Source organism: Onychomys torridus, chromosome 5 (assembly GCF_903995425.1).
Source record: "Onychomys torridus chromosome 5, mOncTor1.1, whole genome shotgun sequence".
Taxonomy (NCBI): Eukaryota; Metazoa; Chordata; class Mammalia; order Rodentia; family Cricetidae; genus Onychomys; species Onychomys torridus.
The window spans coordinates 55,857,014-55,863,807 of NC_050447.1; the positions used below are offsets into that span (position 1 = coordinate 55,857,014).

General features: G+C 42.8%; 1 pseudogene; it reads left to right on the forward strand.

Moving 5' to 3' along the window:
* The first annotated feature begins 2,884 nt into the window (after positions 1-2,884).
* Positions 2,885-3,177, forward strand: LOC118584882 (annotated as a pseudogene).
* The last annotated feature ends 3,617 nt before the right edge of the window (positions 3,178-6,794 follow it).

Below are 6,794 nucleotides of genomic sequence, written 5' to 3' on the forward strand. Positions count from 1 at the left end.
AACTCTTACTTATGTATTGGAATACATTTACTCACTTTGAAGTTCACACTCATAGAACCCTTATTCTAGTTCATTATGCCTTGAGAAGTTTTATTTCATTATTTAATTTTACATTTTTATTATTTTTGAGACATCGTCATGCTATATAGCCCAGGTTGCTGTGGAATTCACTATATAGTCTTTATTTTAATTTCTTTACTTTAAATTTTTTTGTGATGTTAAGGATTATATAGAAGAGTCCTAAAATAAACAGTTTTAAATGACTTTTATTGTGATATAATATTGCTATGTCTGTTTTGTTATTGTCTGTTGTTAATTTTGAACTGGTCTGTGGTTGTTGGAATGTGACCTGTCCCCCACAGGCTCATCTGTTTGGACCATTTGTCTCCAGCAGGTGGTGAACTCTGGAGCTTTTCTGAGGTGATGCTGGCTGGAGGAAGTAGGCACTGGCCGGCCCGAGGTTTTATCGTCAGTCCCACTGTGTACATTCTGTTTTCACAGTGTGACAGCCGGCCTCTTGCTCCTATTATCATGCTTTTCCTGCCCGATGCCGTCATGATGGTCTGGATCTCTTTGGAACTGAAAGCCAGAATAAGCCTTCTGTCTCTTCAGTTGCTTTTGTTAGTGTTTTATCACAAAAAAGATAAAATCCCCATGGCATGTTCTTTTTTTTTTTTTTTCATTTTTCTTTATTAAGAAATTTTCTACTCACTCCACATACTAGCCACAGATGCCCCTTCTCCCTCCTCCCATCCCCCAGCCTTCCCTCCCAAGCCACCCCACATCCCCACATCCTCCAAATCAAGGTCTCCCATGGGGAGTCAGCAGAGCCCAGCACACTGAGCCTAGGCAGGTCCAAGCCCCTTCCCACTGCACCAAGGCTGTGCAAGGTGTCACACCACAGGCACCGGATTCCCAAAAGCCTGCCCATGCACCAGGGATGGATCCCGAACCCTCTGCCCAAGGTGTATTCTTAATCTACAAAATTTAGTTTCAAAGTTTATCACAGCTATAAATGTAAAGGGAAACCCACTATGTGCAGTATCTGCAGCTGTCTGAGGCTCCAGGCATCCCCTGGGATCTAGTTCGAAATTTTTATTTTAAATTATTCAATAGTGAAAGTTGGAACTCAAGGTCATATTTCTGTAACACAGGGCCCCAGACTCTAGTTTCCTTTACAAATGATCTCTATGTTTTTATTTTATATGCATTGTTTTGCCTGCATGTGTGTCTCTGTGAGGGTGTCAGAGACCCTGGAATTGGAGTTGCAGACAATTGTGAGCTGGGAATTGACCTCTGAGCCATCTCTCCAGACCCTAAGGTTTCCTTAATATGAAAGTCTGTTAGACTAAAGGTAAGTGGTTCAGGTCATCAGAGCCACTCTATTTTAATAAGGTCATCAGAGTCTAGCAGAAGCTGAGCCCACAAATAAAGGATGGTGACCAGAAGTAAAGACTCTTTGTGCTGATGACATACTCTTTATTTATTTTTAAAATTCTCATTCCCAACTGTGGCCCATCAGTTTCTACTACCTGAGGTCTGCTAATGACCAGCCAGCATAAGCAGCAGGCCCCTCTCCCTTCTGGGACCTCAGAGAGAGCACAGACAGGGTCTGAAGCAAGCCCATCTCGGCCAACACAATTCTTTTGATTTTCTTTTTTTGATTAACTTTGATTATTTACTTGATTGAGTTAGGAAACACTTAGGTTGCTAATGAAGCATATCTTTGAGTATGTCTGTAAGGATGTTCCCAGATAGGATTAACTGATGGAGGAGGCCCATCCTGAATGTGGGCAGCACTATCCTATGGGTAAAAAGGATAGAGCCAGCAGAGTGACAGCATTCCCCTTCTCTGCTTCCTGATGTGCCCAGCTGTGAGCAAACAGCCTCACTCTCCTGCTGCCGTATATTCCTGACATAGTGGACTATGAGCCAGAATAAATCCTTCCACCGGAAGTTGCCTCTCATCAGGTATTTGGTCTCGGCAATGTGAAAAGAAACTGCTGTAAATCAGCAGGAGACAATCAGAAATACCTGGACAGTTGGACACATGTCTCAGGAGGACTCCAGAGGTCAGGACAGAACCAAGGAGGGCATCAGTGCTGTGTCCAAGGTGACCTTGAACTTCTATGAATAGTCTGGAGTCTGTGTGGCTGAGACCAAGAGTTTCTTGCCTTCAGCTGCAGTTGATATGGGGAACCACAGAGACTGAGATGATCAGGTTTGCTTGGTATCAGGTTTTTGGTTGTTGCTGCTGCTGGGAGCCTTTCAGGACATTGGCATGAGAAGGGTTTTGTTTTCGTTTGTTTGTTTTTCTTCCCTTCTAGCTAAAGATATCTTACACAGAAGAGCAAATAATTAAAATGCATTAAAGGGCATGCAAATTGAATTAGTTGAAAACAAAAAGGAAATAAAAACAAAGCCAGGGTAAGAGAATTGAATGTTTTTATGTGAATTCCATTAAGAACAAAAGAGTAATTCTCATATATGGTAAAAGAGAAAAAAAAAAAAAATATATATATATATAATGAAAACTAATTGACAAAGCAAATGGCTTCCCAGGACATGGAATACAGATGGAGTGTCACAGGGACAGAAGTGGGGCTCTTGATCAGGAGAGAAAGAAAAAATGACAAAATTTAAGAAGAGAAGATACAAAAACCGCCAGGCTGTGGCGGTACACGCCTTTAATCCCAGCACTCGAGAGGCAGAGCCAGGCGGATCTCTGTGAGTTTGAGGCTAGCCTGGTCTACAGAGTGAGTTCCAGGAAAGGCGCAAAGCTACACAGAGAAACCCTGTCTCGAAAAACCATATATAATATGTATATATATATATATATATAAACATAAACCTGGCTTTCTGTGCTGCTATTGCTCCCACCAACATGGAGAACATTCCTCAGACACACTGGACAGACTACAAGAAATGTGGCAAACCCCAACCCCACCAAGAGACGCAGTACAGGAAGGGCAAGGAGTCTTTGTATGCTGAGGAAAGAGGCGTGGTGACAGGACACAGAGTGTCTATGGTGGGCAGACTAAGACAAAGAAGGTTGTGCTGAGACTTGAGTGTGCTGAGCCCGACTGCAAATCTAAGAGGATGCTGGCTAGCAAGAGATGTGAGCACTTTGAACTGGGAGGCGATCAGAAGAGAAAGGGCCAAGTGATCCAGTTCTAAGCCGATTTTATTATAAAGACAATAAACTCATAAACTTTTACTCAAAAAATTATACACGTGTATATATCTCCTAGAGCAAGGTTCACAAAATGAAATCAAAAGAGACTGAGTGTTTTAGTCACAGGATATAGAAAAAGGCTGGGCTTGTAGCTCTGGTGATAGAGCACTTGTCAGCAGGCACAAAACCCTAAGTTCCAGCCTTAGCACTGAATACAAACCAGGCCTTTCATCCCAGCACTCTGAGGCAGAAGGAGAAAGATTAGAAATGCATTGTCATCCTTGGCTACACAGGGAGTTTGAAAGCCACCTGGGATCTCGAGACCTTGTTGAGACAAAAAAGTATTTTTTTTTTTTTTTTTTGGTTAGGTATACTAGAAATCTGATTTTAAATGTAACTTACAGGGTTGAGACATTAAAAAAAAATCTGTTTACTTATCCGTCCATCCATCGTTTATTGAAATAGCACCATACGGTTTTTGTTCTGGAGGTCTGAATGGAAACCTGGAGGGGAGAATCTGAGTCATGTTCCCACAGGCTCTGGATATTTGCCACTGCAAGTACTTAGCAAGCATTGGTTCCATTTTAGAGAATCTTGTGGGGAGAAGTTTAGCTAGTCACAAAAATAGTAAGTTACACATTTATAAAAAGAATGCCCTAGAAGTTTCCAGATGCAACTGATACACATAACCTCCACACCATGAACGAAGCTGGAAGAACACAGTTTAGAAGCCATCCTATGAATATTTTAATAAGAGCACCAGTACACAGTGTGCCTTTGTAAAGAACAGATCCTGGCTGAGGATGCCACTCTCCCCATCTGACAGAATGATAAGGCAGCTAGCTGACTGAGAGGGAGGTAGTAGATAGGAGCTGCTTGTGACTTCACTAAACATTCCTACTTCTGCTCAGGAGGTGACTGCACCACGAAATTATGATGGTGCTAACCAATTAAGAAGGAATGAGATGGGCTGGGCAGTGGTGGTGCACACCTTTAATCTAAGCACTCAGGAGGCAGAGGCAGCCGGATCTCTGAGTTTGAGAGCAGCCTGGTCTACAGAGTGAGTTCTAGGACAGATAGGGCTACACAGAGAAACCCTGTCTTGAGAAACAAGACAAAACAAACAAACAAACAAACAAACAAAAATAAATGAGATGGTTGAAGGGTCTAGAAATGGTAGCCAGGGTGGTTTGAGCTGAATAATGACAAACAGCCAGTTATATAAGAATCCTGCAAAGAGTGTCTGGTGGAGGGAGCCCCCAGAGAAGCAGTCTTGCCCTGCTTGATGGTGGGAAAGAGGGCTAGTGTCTTTGAAATGTTGTGAACAAGTGAGGATAGATATGGTTAGTGGGTGGGAAGGGCCAGAGAATGCAGGGCCTTCTCATCATGATGTAAATGGCATGGCTTTTATTCAAGGGCAAAGAGAGAGGCGAGGAATGGATTGGAGATGGCTGAAGGAAGTGGAAGAGGCTGCTGGGGTGGAGTGAGGGTGCAGACAGCTTGGACCAGGACATGAGAGAACAGCCAGATTTGCAATCTATTTGTTGGCCTAAGTTGCCAGTGGACTGATTGTAGGGAGCGAGGGAAGAGGGTTAATCAAAGCATGTCACCTGGGTCTTTGGCCGGACCAGCATTAACTGTGATGGGGAAGACTTTGAAGCAAGATGAGTGAGGATGGGATTTGAGGGTGGGGTTCTGCCTGGTGTCATGTTGGAGTTGCCATCTGTCCATTTGTTCAAGACTGAGGGAAATCAGGTATTATTCTGGACCTCGGGGAGAAATTGACGTCTAGAAGAATCAGGTAGAAGTCACAGCCTAGAGATTTGGTTTGGATGGTTTCACCTGGGTCCTCGTGATTTGCCTGTGAGCTAGTTAAAAATAACAGTAGACGAGTGGAAAGCCTTTCTCAGTCTTTCATCTTTCATACACCCTCAAAAGGTTGAACTTCAAAAGTCAGCATGTGTCCAGCGCTTTCTCTGAAAGGTCCACGTAGATGTTCCAGACTTTCTGGAGTGTGGCCAGTCCTTGCCACCTGTTCTGTCATGTCTGGGCCTTTGGTGCCTTCACTAGAGCTGAGACAGAACAGCCCACCTCACAGTCTCCTTACACTCAGGTTACCATGACCTTGGCACCCAGTGATTAGTAGGTGCTAGATAAACTGTCTTAGTTTTTAAAGTATCAATAAGACGCTATGGTAAGAAGAGAAAATTGAGAACTCACAGTACAGAAAATCCATTAGTCTATACCAGGAAAAATATTTCTAAGGATCTGGCAAATTCCTAACTGAATTAAGATTGGGATTTAAGGGAACTTAAAATGCCTGCTAAAGTCCTGGTTCACCTAAGCCCTCCATAAAACACACACACACACACACACACACACACACACACACACACACGCATGCACGCACAATAATCTGTTATAAAATGCACGTCTTGATCATCCGAATGGCTATTTCTAGGATGAGCTACCTTTTGATTATTGGGTTCACCCCTGAGATCCCACCTTGTCTTTCTTATTTCCTTTGTCCTTTAATAACGAAGACCACTGCTCTTCCTGGACCTACTCATGTCCACATGATGGATGATATTTGTTACCATGTAGTTCACGAGTCATCTGTCCCAAGCAGACATTCCCTATGTCCTTCGCCATCCATTCCCACCCCTCTACTCTGTCATAGCACTCACCTTTCTGCATGACATACTGCTGTAAGCTCCAGGAACCCAGCATGTTCTCGCTCATTCTGTATTCTGTGAAGAGAGCACAGAGCCAGGCAGTAATGATGGCAAATGAATACTAAATGCTTGAATGCATGGATTGAATATCAACTGGAAAGCCGACTGGGCTGCCGAGGTGGCTCCGCCCCAATCTTTACCTTCAGCTCTCTTAGAATGCAGTGTCAAGGAGAGGTGTTGGCTTGAGCAACTTCGTCTTCCATGACTGGGGTAAATTTCTGCTAGTGGCTGAGTATGCCTGCTACCTGAAAGTAAGTCTGGAATCCTGCCAAGTGTCATGACCTAGAGCCCAATAGGGAATAGTACTCTTAAAACTCAGAGATGCTTTTCTCAAACTCACTTTCCTTAGTCTATCACCTTTAGAAATTTCACCAGTATTAGGACATGCAGTGGCAAATTAATTTTTTTATTGAAACACATTATTCCATTTGTATTGAGCTAATCATGGTGGCAGTCAGTATCAACATCTTTCTGAAATTTTTACTCTTCCAGAACCCCACAGCATTGGATATGTGAGTAACCTACCCTTCCCAGCACTACATTTATCCCTGACACATGGATCTCTTGTAGTCAAGTCAAGGTGACGTTCAGATTGATGTGACCTTGTGGTCAATAACAATAGTATACTGTATGTGTAGACATCTAATATATGTGACATTTGAGTAAAATGGAAGATGAAAACAGAGGAGGCTATTTGGGTTAATTACATAGGTGTTGCAGACTTTTGAAGAATATCTAATAGATTTCAGCTTGTGGGTTAACAAAGTGGAATTTCTTTATTTGGCAGATATTCTTGAGATACCACCTTAAGCATAAGACAATCATGATAATCCCTTAATATCTGAGGGTTCTCTATCCAGCTGTCCATGAAAATTATTTGAAAG